Genomic DNA, 21,988 nt, shown 5'->3' on the forward strand with positions numbered 1-21,988 from the left:
GAAAAAGCAGTTTGTAAACAAACAAAATGATCGTTATTACTTGTCAAAGAGGTCAGTTGAAATGTGCACTTTCGGTTGGCCACCAGAACTCAAGCGCCGACCATGGTGATAGTATAGGCCGCCATAACAGTCGATGGTCGCTCTCCTCTCGTATTTATCAGAATAAATGCCGAATATAATCGCGAAAATATTCTGGAGGATGTATTAAAGACTTGGGTACGCAAACATTTCCAGCGCGCAATGGCTACCAAAATCTCCGGATACCAATCAGTTGGACTATTGTGTCTGCAGTATTTTGGAAAGCAAGGTTGGCACTAAAAAATACCAAAGTTTCGATCACCTCAAGCAAAATACCGCAGAGCAACATTGGGGCAGCGTGTGACGGTTTCATTGGCCGTTTAAAGGCCATAATTCGTGCCAAAGGTGAACAATTCTTCAAATCACAACAATTCTAATCTAAACTTGTTCTAAAATTTATGCTATTTCCGACATTTTTTGCTTTCATTCAATAAAATTAAAAAAATGTAAAAATTATGGCGTTTGACTTTGTTGCAATTTTTTTTAATCTCGCCCTGGATGCTATATCACCAATTTCAATATATCACCAAAAAATGTTAACCCTTTTTGAGGGGTGTACCCGAAGGACTGTCCACACTTATGGAGAAGGATGTCTTACAAAGTTCAGTTTAAACTAAATTTTCGAATTCTGTATTTTTAACAAACTGTTATCTCAGCTTTTCTAAATGTTAGTAAATTATTCGCTTGGCCATTATTTGATTCTACAATGGGATTTTTGTATACTTTCCTTTCTTCTTCTTTGTCCAAAATTTGAAAATTTCGGCTTTTCACTTTCTAGATTGCCTCTTGAAACTGTATTGACTAGGATAACCCTTATGACGAGCTTACTACCCTTTAGGATGTTGGTGTCGCGTTAGTACCGAACAAGTTCAGAGCCATTGTGATTGCTAAGGACCATGTTATGGCCCGGTAGACTGACCCCGATCTCTCCCCTAATATTTAACTATCCGCGAAGCAACATCTATAAGAAGGCACAAGTCTACGGGTTTCTGTTCCAGCAAATGCCGCGAAAAATTAGAACTATTGTGAGTGGGTTACCAGGAATATCGACTACTACTAGATCGACTCCAAATATCTCCAACGGATTTAGTCCAACGAGACCCATAGACCCATTCTGTAAATTTTAATTTTTCAAAATTTACAAAAGATATTTTAAAAAGTTTTCAGGCCTATTTGAGGAAGATGACTCCCAGGTAGCAGGTACTGATAGCATTTAATTATGCTGACGTACGAGAATCACCCTCGTCTAGCGCCTTGAGGACCTTGTACCTACTTTTCCCTTTATAGCAGATAGCTGTAATGACGTCTTGAATATGTTATGGCTATATCTCAATAATACAATAAACGCAGCCTGTATTTGGCTTTCAAAAAGAGTGTACGGTGGCGTGGGGTATAAATATAGAGGTTTGTTAAATCGACTTAAAAATTTACTTTAGGTGTTGCCAAAGGAATGACAATATTAATATCCCATCTGTTTTATGGGGAAGAAAAACCATTTTTTCCAAATAGACGCTGTTTTTCATACCACTGAAAACATTTTCCTATTGATTGGTTGAAATTTAATTTCTCCTCATGGCGAAGGGTATAAATTGTTCGGACCGGCCTAAATTCACAACGTTTTTCCTTGTTTTTGTATAGATTTTGTTGATTTAATAACGAAAAGAAAACTCGCACAAAGGAAGCGGCAGCAGCGCATCAGCATCAGCAAAAACACGATGTGAATGCTGATGGCTTAGTAATGACGTCATTATAATGCAAAGCGTATTTTGGTGAGTTTTTGTTGATTTTATTATTATTGCTGTTTGATTTTCTGGCAGAACGCCTGGGTCTGTTCGTTCCTATGTCATTTTGCTTCATGGTTTTGTTATTGTTTTTCTCATCGCAGCGTAATGATGATAATGATGATGTTTGTTGGCATTGATCCAAAAATAAAGAAAAAATTGATGCAAACTTTTCATACGGTCATAACATAAGGAACACATAGCCGTGCCCAAACACACGCACGCACACTCACATACCCTGCAGAAAACGGTGGAGGTATTGATGAACTGCGAGTGGTGCTACACTGATGAAAAAGTCAGTAGTATCAATGGTTGTAGGCGGCGAGTACTGCTTGACTACTCGCAAGTGCTGCACTGTTTTTTTTATAATCGCATATATTGGTAACACTGTCAGCATCTGATTATGCTTATTTGTGATTTGTGTTTTGTGCATTGTGTGGACTTGCAAGTAAAATATTTATTTTCTTTTTTAAGTGAAAAAGAAAAAGTGTATGTAAAAAATGAATAAGCGTACCTGAGAGAATGAGACTTAAGTTTTCCTTTTTAACATAAATGCCAACGAAGTACAAATTTTTTTTATTAATATTATTTAGTTTTTTAATACTTTACTATTAAAACCAAATAAGTGCCTTTTTTTGAAATTATATATTTTACTTAATTTCTATTTTGTAATGTAATATTGTTTTGAAATAAAAATAGCTGAATGAAAACAAAATCTGTCTTTCGTTCTTTTAATTATTCGCAATGGCAATGCGAATAATTACGTTCGTGCAGTATGTTCAGTTACTTTCTTTCAATGGCGACTGATGCAAAATTCAGCAGTCGCTCACCCCTCACAGAGCGCTGCAAAAGCGAGTACTGATTTTCACACGACAGTCCAGTGTAAAAGTCAGCAGCTTTTACCGTTAACGGGGAAATGAAGAGCGAGTGGTCGGTATCGCTTGGCGAGTACTCGAGCAGCACTGCGGTACTACTCTTTTTTTCTGAAGGGTAGCTATAGACAGCATGGGAGTGTTTGTTTTTGCCATTTCACTTCCATTGAGAAGCTGAAGAAGAAAAACTTTCTTAATTTGTTTTAAATATCGCTTCTTGCAAACATATGATACTCACATTGCCAGCGTTAACAAGTACCGTCCGGAAAAAGAAAAGGTAAACAAAATGTTGTCAGAGTACCGGCCTACAAACCGGCACACAAATAATTTCTCGCTGGGAGAGAAAGATCGCTTGGTTTATTTGTTTTTGTTTGTAGCTCAAAGAAAATGTTAATCTTAATTGGCTCGAGGAATAAAAAAGAAGTAATAATTTTCATATTTCGATAATAAAATTAAAAATTTACGATGAGTATTTTTTTAATCGACAGCAATTTGAGTTCAAACGAAAATTTTCCGGGATCTTGTGCAAAGTTCAAGTGCTATTGTTATTTATTGAAGGTTGCTTGTGGGTATGTTTTTAAATGTTGTTATTTACAGGGTTAAACATGTAATTTTACTAAAGGAATACAATAATCATAATGGAGCATAGTAAATATCTTATGATTGGTGGAAAAATACCTATATACCTCAGACTTCCTCAAAAGTTCTAAACCTAATTCTGAGGAAAGGACAGAAGCCCGTCGACTATATGATACCCGCTAAAACTCTGGAATACTGTATTCCAAAATGACACATGTCTCAAACTGATATTGTCTAAAAATATCATACCAAAATGTAGATAGAAAGACGTGCAAGTCCGACAAAATATAAGTAAGCAATACAGGGTGAGATGAAAAAACTGCAACCAATTTCAGACTGCTGTCATTTCTAAACCATTCAACTGAGAGCTATTAAAATTATTCCAGTGACAGCTCATTATTTTGTTTGCAAGCGAACTAAAGCATTTTGGTGATAATTCTTCAAAAAAATGTTATTCTTGATGGAATTCAAGCGTAATAGTGTGATTTCTGTAAATTTGGCTTGAAAACCACAAGTTTCTATCGTTAAAGCACTCCAGCATTTAAATGTGAATAAATCTTTCGTGTCTCGTACCATCGTTCGTTACCGTGATACTGGTAGCGTAGCCCAACGTTAAGAAAAGAGCAACATCAGCTGAAATGGTTCGAAAAGTAAAGAAGCGACTTGATTGAAACCCGCATCGCAGTGGCCGAAAAATTGCTAGTGAGCTGAACATATCGCAATATTCCATTCGGCAATTATTGCAAAATGAGCTGTGGGTAAAGCCATTGAAATTCCAAAAAGTGCAGGAACTTACACCGCAACAGAAAGAAAATAGACTCAAAAGAGCTAAAGAGTTGCTTTGCTTGGCCGAAAGTGGTGAACTGCCGAATTTGGTTTTCACCGATGAGAAAACGTTCGTTGTCCATCAGTTTGTAAACAAACAAAATGATCGTGTTTACTTGCCAACGAGGTCAGCTGAAAATGTGCACCTTCGGTTTGCCACCAGAACTAAAGCGCCCGCCATAACAGCCGATGGTCGCTCTCCGCTCGTATTAATCGACCGTGGCATCAGAATAAATGCCGAATATTATCGCGAAAATATTCTGGAGGGTGTAGTAAAGTCTTGGGCACGCAAACATTTTGGCCGCAGACCTTGGACATTATAACAGGACTCAGCACCATCGCACTCAGCACGCGCCACCCAAGGATGGTTACAAAATGAGGTTCCTCGCTTCATTTCCGGCACACAATAGCCACCAAAATCTCCGGATACCAATCCGCTGGACTATTGTGTCTGGAGTATTTTGGAAATCAAGGTTGGCACCAAAAAAATGCCAAAGTGTCGATCACCTCAAGCAAGCGCTTTGCCGGGAATGGGCCAAAATACAGCAGAGCAACATTGGGGCAGCGTGTGAGGGTTTCATTGGCCGTTTAAAGGTGACCAATTCTTCAGATCTAAACAATTCTAATCTAAACTTGTTCTAAAATTTATGCTACGATAAGCTTGGTGTACAGCCATTGAAATTCCAAAAAGTGCAAGAACTTACACCGCAACAGAAAGAAAATAGACTCAAAGGAGATAAAGAGTTTCTTCGCTTGGCCGGAAGTTGTGAACTGCCGAATTTGGTTTTCTACGATGAGAAAACATTCGTTGTCCAGCAGTTTATAAACAAACAAAATGATCGTGTTTACTTACCAAAGAGGTCAGCTGAAAGTGTGCACCTTCGGTTGGTCACCAGAACTCATGCGCCGGCCATGGTGATATTGTGGGCCCCCATAACAGCAGAGGTCGCTCCCCGCTCGTATTAATCGACCGTGGCATCAGAATAAATGCCGAGTATTATCGCGAAAATATTCTGGAGGGCTTATTGAAGCCTTGGGCACGCAAACATTTTGGTAGCAGACCTTGGACATTCCAACAGGACTCAGCGCCATCGCACTCAGCACGGGCCACCCAAGAATGGTTACAAAATGAGGTTGCTCGCTTCATTTCCAGTGCACAATGGCCACCAAAATCTCCACACTATTGGACTATTGTGTCTGGAGTATTTTGGAAAGTAAGGTTGGCACTAAAATATACCAAAATGCCGATCACCTCAAGCAAGCGCTTCATCGGGAATGGACCAAAATACCGCAGAGAAACATTCAGGCAGCGTAAGACGGTTTCATTGGTTATTTGAAGGCCATAATTCGTGCCAAAGGTGACTAATTTGAACAAATCTAAACGTAATCTAAAATTTGATGCTATTTTCGACATTTTTTGCTTTCATTCAATAAAATTAAAAAAAAAGTGTAAAAATTATGGCGTTTGACTTTGTTGCATTTTTTTTTTTTTGTCTCACTTTGTATGTGGGAGCTATATCAACATTTGAACCGATTCTCACCAATTTCAATAGGGTTCGCTCTTGGGCCAAACAAATGTTATTTAGAAAATGTCATCGCAATCGGATAATAAAAGCGACCTGCATTTTGTGCACAAAAATACATGGACAGACGGACTGACATGCATAAATCGACTCAGAATGTGATATTATGAAGATCCCCAAAAGTAACTGTGGGTCTAACTCGTTTCCTTTTGCCTGTTACAAACAAATGCACAAAGACATAATACCCTGACCACCTTGTGGTGTAGGGTATAATCAGAAAAAAAGTCAAAGATAATTACTCTTTTACACCCATTACCGTAAGATGGGAATTAATTTTCCTGTCATATAAATTGCGCGTTGGAGACCCCATGAAGTCCACGATTTTACAAATACTCAGTTCCGAGTTACTTTCTAGTATTCGTATTTTTTTTTTCATGTTTCTGCCATAATTTCCGATTCAATAAGTCCCAGTTTGGCATTTCGGAGTTTATTTCATTTAGACGTGTATCCCAAATCTACGTTCCCAACCAACATTCTCTTGAAGGTTACAATTTCACTAGAATACAAAATGTTTTTTTTCTGACCACACATGTGGGGATTATACTTTAATAAATTCATATGTGGACAATTATCTGTAAGACGGTTCTCTACCCTTACTCCTATGTGGTGTAGAGTATAAAAAGTGTATGCCTTTTGTATATTATGAAATGAAAAGAAATCACAAAACGTCATATCGAATTTGACACAAGAATTACTACAGAGTCAGATCAGCTGGAATTTGCGGCTTACTGTAATAATTATACCATGGCATTTCCTAAAAAACTCAATTCGAATAAATAAAAAATTCGAAAAAAAGGTTGTAGTATTTGAATTCGATTATAAGGGAAGATTTTCACAAGTGTACTGAATATTAACGTAATATTTCAAAAACAATTTTTTCCGAATTTCGACTAAAAAAATTCAGCATTACAATTATGCTGAATTTCAATCGCGATATCTGAATAAAAACTGAAAAAATTGAACTTCGAAGGAAATATTGAACTTCCAAGAGAATTTCAAATGGAATATGAACTTAAAATAGGTAATAAAAATTTGATGATTTCAATTTAATACATACTTTCTTCAAGAATTTTGTCTTTAATTTTTTGAAACGCATAGGGGAAGATTTCATTTTCAATAAAAGGACAAACGTTAAACAATAAAACTTTAACTAATTTCACTAACATTCGAGTTAATTGCCACAAGAATCACCCTTAATTTTCGATTAATTTCAAGAAACCTTTTTACCAACTATCACACACTACAAAATAAAATACAATGACTTGATTTTTCATTGACCCTATGTTGTAGAGGAAATTCTCATCTCTCTGTGCAGCTGTAAACGTTGTTTTTTATGACCTCAAATGCTAAACTATTTTGAAGTTTTTGTTTCCCTCCAATTTTCTATTATTTAACATATTTGCTTTTCTAAAACGATTACATTGACAACATGTTCGGCACTCTATTGGACATAAAAACAATCCATTACCATCTTAGATCGGGCGAAAAAAGAATCTTGTAATTGTTTTGTTTTTGGTAATTTCATTCAGACCTTATGTCTGTTGTCATTTTGCAAACTTGCTCAAGTGTGACAAAGACATTTTTGTGCGTGGTTTGTGGCATATTCCTGTTTTTCTTTTTTTTTTCGTTTTACCACTCTTCAGTAATGTGAACTTGGCAGTGCTCCTTCTTAGCATCCTTCATTTTTGTTGTTGTTTTGTATTGCTATCCATTCTAGCAGAAGGCAACAGTGGTATGGAACACATGCTGTGTGCAGTGAAGAACATACCAAGCATGGATTTAAACAACAACTCAAGGACATGAAGAAGACAAAACTCCAAAACAAAAGCAGACCAAAAAAAGTAAGAATACCCGCTAACAAGATGTCAAAGAAAATGAAACTGGCCAACAAAGACCATGAAAAACATGAAATGCTAAAAAATGCTACTAAAACAAATAACAAAACCGCTTAAATCTCTTCATTTCCGTTGGTATTCTCAGAATTTTCTTTGTTTTGGCCCTTTCGGTATTTTCATTGGACCAAGAAACAAGTTTTGATGCCAAATTGTCATTTTACTTTCTTTTGAAAGTTGGCTTTGTACCGCTTATTGTCTAACCGCAACATAAAACTAAATGGCACAGATTGAGGGGAAAACGATGCAATTTTCTACTTTCCAAACATTTATGCGGTCAAGCCACAAGAAGCGCGCACAAGACATAAGAATTGATGCTCTTTAAAGACATTCTGCAAAAAAGAAGAGAAGCCAAATTACATTCCTAAATTTGTTGGTAAAACTTAAGAGCTTAAGAAAAAAGATACTCGCCGGAAACTTCTGTTTTAATTAAAAAACTTTTTAATTAACGCACAGTAATTTTCAATTATCTACAAGTCCTTATTGGGTTAGGGTGTTAGACGAATGTTGAGTAAAAAAGTAAAACTGTATGAGAAATTGCAATGTGAAATTTGTTATTCTTTTTTTGTGAATTGTCACCTCAAATTTCCCGCTTTTAACGTTTTGACTATAGACACCCTTCAAAGACAGACGTGACAGGCGCGTGGAATCTCCCTCTGCAAAAGATTAATTTTCTAAAGGAAATTGAAAAATCTTCGCGTAGAGTACTTTGAATCTACACATACATATATAAATCCATTTTAATGTGTGTGTGTTTTTTAAAAGGCAGAAATTGATGTTCACATCAACAGCCTTGGAGAGAGAGAATTTCTTAAAGAATTTAAGGAGAAAAAACCACATTGAGTGACAGAATAATTCTACTTTAAGCATCCCATATATTTTACAATACGTTTGGGGTATTACTGACTGTATGAGATATAGGTAAAACAGTTGATGATCATTTATATCAATACTAGCTGGCCCGGTCCGCGTTGCCGGCCCATACTTTTAGTCTTTAATGCATAGTTTTTGAGACATAATAATTTACAAATACGGCTCACATAAGCGGCACAATTTTTAGTATAAATGATGACTTGATTAAATAGAAATAAATACATCTTCCGATCCAAAATGCATTCTGAAACAATTCTACACAAAATTCCGTATCATAATAGAAAAGTCAATTTTCAGTTCCGCGATTTTTCTCAAAATTTTCTTTTATGACAACGTTTAGCTATGTATGTCCGTCCGTCTGTCTGTCTGTCCATGTTAATTTGTAATCACGCTACAGGTCGCAATTTTTCACGAAAGTGGGGTTAGGGTCAGAATAGAAGCCTATTTCCTTTGGAGATGATCGCCAAAGGTTTAGGGGTTGAAATGGACCAAATACTGAAAAAATGTCGGATTTTGCGGAATTTCGCATATAGCTAGAGTTTAGGGCGGGAAAGAAGCCTACCAATTTGGGTGGTCATCGGATAATATTTAGCGGGTAAAATAGACCATATCTTTTGTGTTGAAAAAATTCAAAATTTTTCATTAAACCGCGAATATTTTAAATCCCGGCGATATCACAAAGCCATGACAAGGTTACTTCTGATCTTTACATTGATGTTAACATCCAACAAAACGGATATATAGCAAAATATGTTCGATATATATGTCTATCAAAGAAGATATGCTTGAAAGATCTCATATATGTCAAGAGCGGCTGAACTGATTTCGACAGTTCTCATTAATTCAGAATGGCCTCTTGGCAAGAAAGAAAAAACGTCTAAAAAATCGCATAAAAAAATCTCTCTAAAGATGAAAATATTGATTTTGTAACTTTTTCTCATATTTTTCAATTTTGTCATATTTTTGGCATATTGTCATTTTGAATTAAACATTTGGTAATATTTCTACAGCTAACAAAACTAAGTAGTTGAGATATCAGGATATCATATACAGATCGCATTTATGGCCCGATCCTTACGAAATTTTGCATGGGGATAAGATGAGGGTCAGAATAGAAGCCTACTCTGTTTGGAGATGATCGCCATATATTTAGGGGTTGAAATGGACCAAAAAGTGCAAAATTGTCAGGAGGTCGTAATTATCGCCCGATCCTCACGCACATATGAATGGGGGTTACCGGACATTGCAAAAGCCAAGCAGTTTTGGATGGCCATCCAAAAATATTCAATGTGCGACATAGTTTGCCAACTTTTGTAACAAAATACGAAAATGTCCATTCCAGTGACTTTTTGGAGAATTCATGACATGATGAAGAATATAGTCAAATGTCTGTATCTCATGTAGATGTGTTTCAGTCAAAAACCAATAATAAATGTTATTCTTTTGCCACTTCTGAGAGATTATAGGTCTTTGGGAAATATTGGTTCCAGATCTAGGAAGACCATTTACGTGCAACATCTACCTATAAATTCGAAATGAGCAAATTAGTTAAAGTTGCTATTATTCGAAAATTAGAGAACGAAACCTGATGGTTTTCTTTTATTATTTGTCACAATATCTTGTGGAAGTCTTTCTAGTATCTTGCCTATATATACTGTATCGTTTATTATAGTGTTGTAGGGTATTCAACGGTCGGCCCGCTCGACTGTAGCCTTTGCTTACTTGTTTACATATAAATTTAAAGAAGTGGGTGTGGCCAGTTCAGTTCAGTGACCCCAGAAAGCTACCTAGGGTTGTAAGGAGAGAGTCAAGATTACGTCGTATACTAACTGCGGAACAGATATCTTCATGATTTTGGCAAATATTAGAATTTTAGATAAATCGAAAAAAAATGGGCGCATAATTGGGCGTGGTCACTTTTTCTTTGCATAAAAACCTAAATCTGGGTAAAACGAATATTTACAAAAAGTATATCAAAATAGTTCCAGCCGGTCTGAACTGATTCAATTACCAACGAACAACAATTGGTTTATATATAGATTAAAAAGTAGGCATGGTCAGTTCCTCAGCCCCCAAATAAATACTTAGGATAATTTTAAAACCGATATCTTCATTATTTGGCAAATATAAGGATTTTAGATAAATCGAAATAGTGGGCGTAAAAGTAGGCGTGGTCAATATTTTTTTCTTTAAAAACCAAACTCGGGGTATGAGGAACGTTTGTACAAAAAATAATGCAAATCGGTCCAGTTGTTCTCAACTGATTCCATTACCAACGAACAACAATTGATTTTTATATATATAGAAGATAGAAGATAACCTACAAACTTATTTTGTTTTGGGCCAGAAGTTTGAATAGCTCCAAATATTGGTTTTAAGTTTTTTTTTTCGTTTAAAGATACGCAGCTACTTTGGAGGTGGTAGAAAGCATGAAAGTTCAATAGTTTCTAGCTCTAAGTTATCTTCGCATATTTTACATTAGTCAGGACTACTGTTATTTCAGATATCTGACCCACCACGATATTTACATCTGACTTACTTAGTAAGAAAAGAAACGGGATTTTCTCCTTAATGGTTTAAAATGTCGTATAAACCCCACATAAAGGAACCTCCCAAAATTCTGTATTTAAATAATTCAGACCACATTTGTTAACTGAATTTTGTAAAAATTGGTATTTGGAGCTCGCAATGTGTACCACCTTCTTTGGCAGATAATTGAAAATGCAGGAACGCGATATTTTAATTATTTTAGCCACACTATTTAATATCCCTCTAGAAGGATAAAATTTATATAGGCTTTGGTTTTTACGTAGCCCTCACATAACGGTATGTGGTATTTTGAAGATTTTAGCCACATTTTAACGGATTTTTTTTTAAATCCACTATCGCAAATACTATGCCTCTCAAGCACTGAACTTCGAAACTTACAGACATATTTCCAAAAGTGACGGCGAATGGGTCCGCAAATAAACAGCTTTTACTTTTTTTGTCTTCTGTGAAGAATGCTAATTTGACCTTAGAAATTATTTAATTTTTAGAAAAACCTCTCACATTCACACAGCCTTCGGTATATTTAAATTTGGACTCAAAATTGAAATTAAGTTTTATTCTCTAAAAGATGTAAGTCTGGAGAAAACATATTCATAAAGGCCAAGGCCATATTCATAAAGGCCATATGGCTACAGGGGGTATATATCATTTGATACGGCCAAAACGTGCCTCATGGAAATAGTGGTTTTAGACCGTAGTTCTCTTTGAACCAAATCCATTTCAGGATATTTGCAGTCGATCTAGGGCTGTCCTCCCGTCTGTCTGTCTGGCTGGCTGGTTCGCGCTCACGATAACTCTCGAAGGGAGTATCCGATTTGGTTCAAACTTGGTACATCGTAATATTATTATAAAACTTAGATCGAGTTCGGAGATGGGCAATATCGGTCCATCTTTTCAGGTATTTCTCTTTTAGAATAAGAAAAAACCATCCACGGCTGTGCAAACCTTGCATATCCTAATATTTTTATCAGTGCTATGTTAGGTACGAAAATGGACAATATTGCCCCACTCCTTCAAGGGTAAAAATTTGGGAGATTAAAACTGTTATAAAATGTGAAATAGGAGTCCGATTTTCTTCAAATTTCTTTCATCTCAATATTTTCACTAGCACAAGATCTAGTATAAAGACCAGATAAAACAGACCACTAATATCAGATCATAGAATGCGAAATATGTATCGATTCTCTTCAAATTTCAAACACCCCAAAATATTTTTTATTAACACAAGATCTGAAAAAGTCATCATAAAGGATATAGGCTAGATTTCAAATTAGAAGCTCTTAAATTGGTTTGATATAGTCAATTCGAAAAAAAAAACACTTTGAAAATTATATATTGCGTGATACACAGAAAATTTATATTACGAGTATCTAATAAAAGATAAGATGCACGTATTTGAATTAAAATATAGTCTTCTTATGAGAGTACCAGATTTTCGTGCTGTTATTTTAATCATTTTATTTTTGAATTTTTTAAGTACTCTTTAAAAACATACATATTTAAAATTTATAAATTCTACGCAAGCACGGCATTCTACGCATAAAAATACAGCTATCCGCTACATGTCTTAATTCTTAAGCGATCCATTCAAAATTGGTAAGCCTTACAAATCTTTCGCCAACATGTGTCAAAAAAAAAAGGAGAACAAACCCCATTTGACAACGAACACAGGGAGACATTCAACTTTAATACCAAAACATGTAAAAAAATAATAAATAATTCCATGTTTTATGGCGTCGCCAAAACAGGAAAGACAATGCATAGAATTTATCTAGTGACAACATATATATATATTTACGTACAATTGCTATGGTGACATGAGAAAGAATCCACACATTGAAATACGCTGAAGGAAATATAGCCAACTGTTTTCCATTTGAAACAAATCCGACAGGACGAAACATTTATCGGTTCTATCTACCGACACAAAAATTCAAAACAAAATCCAATAGAATGGTCTACAGGGTGCTGTTCCAGGCACTCAACCGTAAATGGAAAAATGTATACAATTTGCTCAATTCTAATGGTGCTTCTGAGAGGGAAAGAGGGAAACAAGAAAACGGCAAACGGGTCACTTGATAACTTTGCAAGAAGGTCTACGCCTTTTGAGCTTGAAATATTGACCCAAAACAATAAATAAACAAACAAAATAAAGGTAAAAAACAAAAAACACATATCTACATATTTCATGGTAGAACTAGCAGATTATGCCAACATGAGTGCTGAGCCGCTGTGAAAAAAAACTATAAAAATAAACAGTAGAGGGAAGTATTTGAAGAGAGATCAGATCACCGTCGGTTTTTGTTTTTGTGAAATTTAAATCTTAAAAATAATAAAAAAAGACACACCATCAACTTCCACAAATAAACCCTCTGGGGTGAAAATTGGGAATAAGGTGAAGATATACAATCTGAAACGGATGATACTAATACTCGAGAGTCCCACGTAATGTCCCGTTTCTCTAGATATCGTGGAGAATTACTATAAGTAAAATTTTAATATATGCCTCACCAACTCCATGACGAGACGCATAGTTTGAAAATTTAAAATTTTGTATAAAGAGAAGAACATTCCCATTACCAAATAATGGGGTTCCTTAGCAGGTCCAACCGGCATGTACCGTCCGTTTAAGGTATTATTGGGACTTAAGTCACATTACTGAATGCATATCGGCGAACTCGGCGGAATATGTTGTCAGCGCGTAGAAACCATCTATGTAAAAATTTGTCCATAAAGGTAACATTATTAGAATTCAGGGTGAGATGAAAAAAAAAAAATGCAACAAATTTCAGACTGCCAGTGACAGCTCATTATTTTGTTTGCAAGCGTACAAAAGCATTTTGGTGAGAATTTTCAGAAAAAAAGTTATTCGTGATGGAGTTCGAGCGTGATAGTGTGATTTCTTTATATTTGGCTGGAAAATCACTAGTGGCTATCGTTAGAGCACTCCAGCATTGAAATGTGAATAAATTTTTTGTGTCTCGTACCATCGCTAGTTACCGTGATACTGGTAGCATAGCCCGACGTCAAGGATGTGGACGGAATAAAACAGCAACATCAGCCGAAATGGTTCGAAAAGTAAAGAAGCGACTTGATCGAAACCCGCGTCGCAGTTGCTAGTGAGAAAGAAAATAGACTCAAAACCGCTAAAGAGAATTTGGATTTATGGACAAATTTTTGAGTAGATAGTTTATATCCGCTGACAAAATATTCCCCCAATTCATATCAAGTTCGCCGATATACATTCAGAAATATGACTGAAGTCCCACCAATACCTTAAATATCACACAAAAAAAAACCGATAATTCGTGCCAAAGGTGACCAATTCGAACATTTCTAAAGTTATTCTAAAAATTGATGCTATTTCCTCTGTCTGTTGAAATCACTATACAGTCCACATTATTTGACGTAGAGCGTCAAAACGTAGCAGAATAATTTTTATTGTGTCTAGGATGGTTGGTATTGAAAATGAGATATATCGGTCCACGTTCTGGTACAGTCTCCATATACGGTACCTCCCGATATTCGGTATTTTGATGATTTATGCCACACTTTTTCAAGGATTTGTCTGAAAATTGGTATTTGTAGGTCATAATGAGTTCTAGCTCAATTGGCGAAATATTGTAAGTATGGGCCTACGATTTTCTATAGCCCTATATAGCGGTACTCCCGATATTCGGTGATGATTTTTGCCAAATTTTCCCACGAATATGTCTAAAAATTGGTATTTGTGGGTCGTAATTGGTTCTAGTGTTTCCATTACCCTAAGGTGGAGGGTATTAAAAGTTTTGCCCGGCCGAACTTAATGTTTCTTTATTTGTTTTTGTATGTTCCTACCCAAAAAAAACCTTTACCAAATTATGAGTTGGCGCCAAAACAAGTAGTTGTTATTTAATACTGAAAATCGATATATAAGTAGAATAAAGTATTTGTTTTATTTTTAGAATTCGTTTTTCCAATATTTGTCACTGACGGTGTTGAACTCGCCACTGTTGTGAATGTAATAGGTTGCTTAGGGTTTTACATATTCATCAAAGAGACTCGGCATTCAAACTCTATACCGACGTTACTTTTAATTTTTTTATTACGAAGTAATGAATAACGTTATTTTGGAAATTACAAATTATTTGGAATCTCCTGGGAATGCAGAAAGTAGTTTGCTTACATTACCTTTTAATGGTTTATTCCTCTGATACAGTTTTCAGGTTCTGGCTAGGTAATAAAATAAATTATGTATTTCCGTTCGAATTCAGGATCTCTGAACTTGTCGATATATTCCTTGTTACTTTCAAAGCGGTGGAGGATATTAAAAGTGCGGCTTGGCCGAACTTTGTTGTTTATATTCTCTCTTCTCTCTGAGTCTCGAACTCACGATCTTCGTACAAAATTGTGCAATTGTGTAAGTTTTGCGAATGTCCAATTACTCAAAAATTATGTAAAATGTAGACAGGAGGACTGTTGAAACCTGGGTTTTCAGAGCACTTAAAGGGGAGATTTAGAAATTTGAAATTTACCATAACGCCAGGGACGTTTCAAAACTATGTTTACCAGGACATGTTTATTAGAAGAGCAAAACATTGATATCATTAATGTAGAGCTAAATTTTCAATTTCATTAACTGATAGTGCGGCATTCTTTAAGAATGCTATTATTGACCACCATTCGAAGTCGGCACGACACCACGATAGAATTTAATTCTTTTTATTTAATTTTTTTTCTAACTTGTAGGTCCAAATTAAATATTATACTATAAGTTTAATATTTAAAATAGGCTAGATATATTAGTAATCGCTTAGATATAAAACCTAAGTTTAGTCCGTACTTCGTAAGTTTTTATCCCATTTCTAATTTCACAAACATAATTATGATCACAATTCAATCCATAAACGATCTAATATGAATATGGGGTTTCACAGCCTATCTTTGTAGGTATATTTTCCCCATTAGTTCGCAAATTCTTCGACTGAAAAAATGTTTGGTTTTTGGAGCAAATGCGTTTTATGTTAGTGATATTACTTACGAAAGCTTTTACTTCCCATTGTATTTTTTGATTTTTGTAACAAACAAATACGAGAAAGAACGTTTAGAAAAACCTATAGGAAGAGACCTACTGTTTTGAACAGAAATTGATTGTTTGTACGTTTATGATTCCGAATTTACTATTTTAACACATCAAGTTTTTCTTGGCCGCCTGCAACATCGTATTCTTCAAATGTTTTCTTGTCATCTTTCAATTTTATTTTACAAGTTTTTTTTAACAACTTTTGAATTCATTGTGATTACAACAGGCAACACAACTCCTAATGAAATTAAATAAATAAAATTAAGGTTGTGATAACACTGACACAGCGAAGCCCCTTGGAAATTTTCATAAATCCAAATTAAAACGAATACATTTGAATACGAACGATTCGAGTGCAAGTAACTTTTTTTACAAAAACAGGCAGTCCAAAAAAATATTGAGAATTTTTTTTTGGATTTTGTTAAAATTCGATGGTGTAAACTTGCAATACTTTCATTATTTCGCCATCTTATTATTATATTTTTGATTTACATGCTAACTTGTGGAATCAACAGGATTTACGTATGCAGCTTGATACAACCCCTTATTGCATGTACATCTGAGGAATAAAAAATATAGTGAACTTACCTGTAAATGTATTCCAATGAGGACCATGAAATAAAACAGAAAATATAAATTAATATTCATATTTTATATTTTGTATTTGCATGTTTGATTTTTTTATTGTATATAATTAACAAGTAAAAACGCTGTAAGCCGGACCGAACTTTGAATACACTCCACCATTTGGAACAAATTTGGTAATTTTCAAAAAAAAAAAAATAATAATAATAATAAAATCCGTTAAAATTCTGTTACAATCTTAAAAATATCGAATGTACCCGTTATATTAGGGTCTATACGACGATGTGAACCTCCACAGGCAATTTTTTTATAAGCCATTACAATATTCAAATGCGAAACTTAAAAAAAAAATCGGTGAATAACGGGCCGAACTTTGAATACCCTCCACCTAATGGTAATGGAAACACTAGAACCAATTATGACCCACAAATACCAATTTTTAGACATATTCGTGGGAAAATTTGGAAAAAATCATCAAAATACCGAATATCGGGAGGTACAATATTTCAATATATTACAATATTTCGCCAACGGAGCTAGAACTCATTATGACCAACAAATTTCAATTTTTAGACACATCCGTGATAAAATGTGACAAAAGCCATCAAAATACCGAATATCGGAAGATACCTTTATATGGAGGCTACACCAAAGCGTGGACCTATACATACAATGTTTCGGCGCACAACTTGGACCCATTATGACCTACAAATACCAATTTTCAGATAAATACGTGAAAAAAGGTAAAAATCATCGGAGCTAGAACCCATTATGATAAAAAATACCAATTTTTAGACAAATCCATGAAAAAATGTGGTAAAAATCATCAAAATACCGAATATCGGGAGGTACCGTTATATGGGGACTATACCAAAGCGTGTTGCGGGATGTTACAAACGGAATGACAAAGTTAATATACCCTCCTTTTCAAGGTGGAGGGTATAAAAATGAAAATGAAGGAACAGGATTAAACTACATAATGAAAGCTTAAAGATTTCGGAGCACTGTGCTACAATTACATATTCAAAACTCTTTACATTGTCGAAAAAGGAGAAAAGAAAAAAAACAAAAAAGGCATTGGCAAAATTGAGGAATATACTCGACATACAGGCAATTTCCATTAATTAAAATCCTTCAAGTGTTTTCTGGAAGAGCTCTTTGTCTCTCACTTTGGAAATTCAAGTCTCCTATAGCATTGCGCAAGTGCGAGAGGGCCACTATTGCAACGTAGCTCTCACTGGAAATGAGCGAAAGAAACTTTAAAACTATGTTTCCATCAATGTTGTTGTGTATGTGCGAACCTGCTTTGTACCCTGCAATAAACGTACATACATACATGCAAACACGCACTCATTTTTCATCCTTAAGGATATTTCATTCAATCCCAAAATGCCGCTCTCGCATGGCTGAGTACTACAAGTACAATTGTGTGAAACAAAATACACAACTAATGACGTCATTGATTCGTTTGTTCCTTTTTGTCCCATGAAAATATGAGTAAAGTAGTAACAACAACAAACAATTTACACAACAACAAGGACGACCTAAATTTAAAATAACTTCGGAACCAGACATACAAACATAGATACAAAACAAATAAAAATGAAAGAGACACAGCGAAGGAGCAGGTTCAGAAACTGAAATGGAATATTACAAATCGGTTTGTTTAATTTAGTAACACAAAGTCAAGTGATGTTAAGAACAAAGCTATGCGTTCCAATGCCCTTAACAGAGGTTGGATTTTAATAATGGGGTAGTGAACGACCGAACGAAAATTGACAAATTTGTAATTATTTATTTAAAAAGTTCTAAATGGTCAGTTCATTACAGTAACGTATTGAATGGAAAAGAAAAGAAAACCTCTATTTTAGTATAATCGGATGATAGAAATAATTGAGAGAGGGAATTCCAAAGTAGGATAAGGAAAATGTAAACCCTGCAAACCCAATTTTCTAAATATCTCTTCATTTGTATATCATCTACTTAAAATGAAAAAAATTACCTTTTTTAGGGTATAGCTCTCCGCATTTGTGATAGAGCAGTTATTCTCGATGGATGCAATTTTAATGCATATGCGGTATATACATCGGTTGCTTAATATAATAATACGGCTCAGCTAAGATTGAGATCAAGTGAAGAATATATTTAAGACAACTGTAAGTCTCTTCAGATCTGAATTCAATTTTGAATATATATTGATTATTTGAATTTTAAATCTTTCAGTTTCAAATACTTTTATGTTTTTATAAACATTTTTCACACCCAGTACTTTATAGTTTGATAGCGCGATTTCCAACGAAATTGTTGGTTCCTATATAAAATCTTAGTTAAAAGGCTACGCCTTTCATAGTACCTATCACACATTTCCTTCCAATTTGTATACCCTTTTTCATATGGCTACTGTTGGTATACATCATTTGATACGACGAAAACGTGCCTCATCAAAATATTGGTGTTAGAACCTAGGCTTCTTTTGGCCAAAATCCCTTTAGGGACATTTGGATTCCATCCAGCGATGTCCGTCTGTCTACCTGTTTGTTTCCAGATGGTAATGTTTACCAGGGGGTAAGGCAAGGAATATCTAGATTTCAGAAAGAGCCACCAATTTTTTGTCATATAAGTTATTTTTAAAATAACTTCTGGGGAGAACATCCCAGACAAAAACAAGGGAACTGATGAGGATAGGTGTCTCTTTCCGAAACCTAGGTATTCCCTGCCTTACCCCTGGTAAACATTACCATCGTTCTCCACTAATAAACAAACGTTGTTTTTATAAAAAACGACAATAAAGGGATTAAGCCTGACTATTTTGCAACAACAAAATAATTTAGCCCATAGAAAGAGAAAGGATCATCAGATGTTATTCAAACTTTGCAAATCCAAATATTTGTATTGGTGATTGGTCAGGTGAGAAAATGGAAACAATATCGGCCCTCTAATTATTTCTCTTAAACCTACCCACAGAAGGTCCCAATTCTGAATAATTATTATTACTTTTAAATGTGATTGTCTTCAAATTTCTAATATCCAAACATTTCTAGCAACTCTAGGCCTGGTATGAAGATAGATCTTTGTGTATCTCAATATTTTTACAAACCATTACAAACAAACCATTATGCGGATGTGCCATTCAAAGTGACCTCCTTCTGTTACCTCGCCCACAATGTCCATGTCAAAGATTTTGTTCAAGCGTCGTATATGTAAATATTTTTACAAACCAAAGAAACCATAATTATAGTTCACATAACAAGCTCAAGAAGTCAGCCAAAAAGTATAATCATTTATCTCAATATCTCTATCAACCACATATCTGATATAAATCAATATCACTCCTCCGGTACTTCTCGCATAAAAGATTAACATTTTGTTTAACTGTTATTCGCATAAAATTGGAACAAATGGCCTTCTTTTTAAACTTTGCACATTCAACACATTTCCAAAATATAAATACACATCTCATATAACGTTTATAGTCCAAACCTGGCACGTCCTATTATTTTTTTAGAATAAGGTCACATGCGAAATGAACAATATTGACCCACCCACTCCGTCAGTACCTGTCCCTATTAACTTGTTATTATTTCCTTCACCATACAATGGAGGGAATATTAAAATTGTCATCAGAAAGTAGGATATTTCTGATCAGAATAAAATCTTTGTTGAAACGATTGAGTCCACATTGTATAATATACCTTTATCTGGCATTTCACCTTTATCTGGCATTTGTTAAGTCAACAGCAGATATGACAACAAAATGTGTTTGATCTCGGCCAATTCTCTTTCCGCACTCGATGTATTTGAGGGCAATTCAAGATAAGGGAGTTTATTGGACAAATAAAAATGTGAGTTTTGAAGGAGTTCTACGTATGCAGTGTATAGATAACACTGTCGAACAATTACGAAGTGGCCGTATTGGGTCATTGGAACAACAATTTTGATAAAAGGACACATTCTGATTCCTTTTATTTTTAATGTTTAAAACTCATTTAGTAATTGATCGAAATTTGGAATTTTACCCTCCCATCATCAAAAATTATCAATATATATAAAAATGTTAATTTCATTTTAATCGTTTTAACAAGTTACACAACTTCACATATATTAACACCCTAGTGTGGCTACTACGTGCATATGTATGTGAATATGCATGTATATAGTTCATGATTTAGGTCACGCGATGTAAGTTTGGAAGTGCCATAACAAAATGTTAGACATTTTAAAAATTTTGTTATAACTAATTATTGAAACAACAAGGACAAATTGCAATTAAAAGTATAGCATACTAGCTGGCCCGGTCCGCGTTGCCGGCCCGTAGTTTTTGTCTATTATGCATATTTTCCCAAGCATAATTATTCACTGATATGACTGATATAAGTGTTCACGTACTGGTCGATTAAAAGTGTTTTGAAATACCTGTGCCTATATTTAAGCCGTGGGCTTTCATATTTAAACCGAGGGCTTCAAATGTGTGGATGTACAAATCTATTAAAAAGTATATATTAATCGTATCCCCATGTAAGGGATTAAATTAATTTTTAGTATGGTAAAAATCGTAGCAAAATTTTCCAGTCAAATGAGCAATAATTTGGAATTTACTGTATTTTCTACACCTCATAACTGAGGGCCGAATGATTTAAGAATAGCCAAAGTTAATTACTTTTTTAAACCCAGTAACACCTTACATTGTGCATTAGAGTCCTCATAAGTCCCACTAACCATGTCTGTCTGTTTGTCCACCAAAAGGTGAACTTGAGGGGGTACTATTACATGGAGAAAATTCTAAAATTTTGTAGATATCTTGAAATGTTTGTGTAAGATTTTCACCCCGCAAATACACATTTTTAGCCAAATCCTTAGAAATATGGTAAAATCAGGAGGTACCTTTATATGGGCACTACTCCGACCTACATTGAAAACTTTCTTCTACCTCTTATAATCCAAGATGACAAATAGAGGCCAAATTAAAAATATAGCGGAACAGCATAGCATGTCAAACTGAAAAATTCGAGTGATTTAAATAAGTAAAAATAGTTTTATCCACCTCATAAATGAGGACAGAATGATTTCAGAATAGTCAAATATAATTACTATTTTACACCCATTACCGTAAGATGGGAATTAATTTTATTTGCCATTTAAATTGTAAGTTGGAGACCCATAAAGACCATATTTTTCATCATAGTATAATTCAGTGACGACTCAACAAATATTTGGTCCCGTGCTACTTTCTTATATTTGTAATTTGTTCATGTTTTCACAAATTATTTCATATAGATCTACATCCCAAATATACGTTCCTAACCAATAT

At 34.8% G+C, this 21,988-nt stretch overlaps 1 protein-coding gene across 7 annotated transcripts in view; it reads right to left on the reverse strand.

Annotated features, from left to right (window-relative positions):
• The window catches only part of LOC101900306 (potassium voltage-gated channel protein Shab), a 270,640-nt gene that overhangs the window by 133,995 nt on the left and 114,657 nt on the right, over nt 1–21,988 (reverse strand). The window lies entirely within an intron of this gene.

This window comes from Musca domestica, unplaced genomic scaffold (assembly GCF_030504385.1).
Source record: "Musca domestica strain aabys unplaced genomic scaffold, Musca_domestica.polishedcontigs.V.1.1 9, whole genome shotgun sequence".
NCBI classification, from domain to species: Eukaryota; Metazoa; Arthropoda; class Insecta; order Diptera; family Muscidae; genus Musca; species Musca domestica.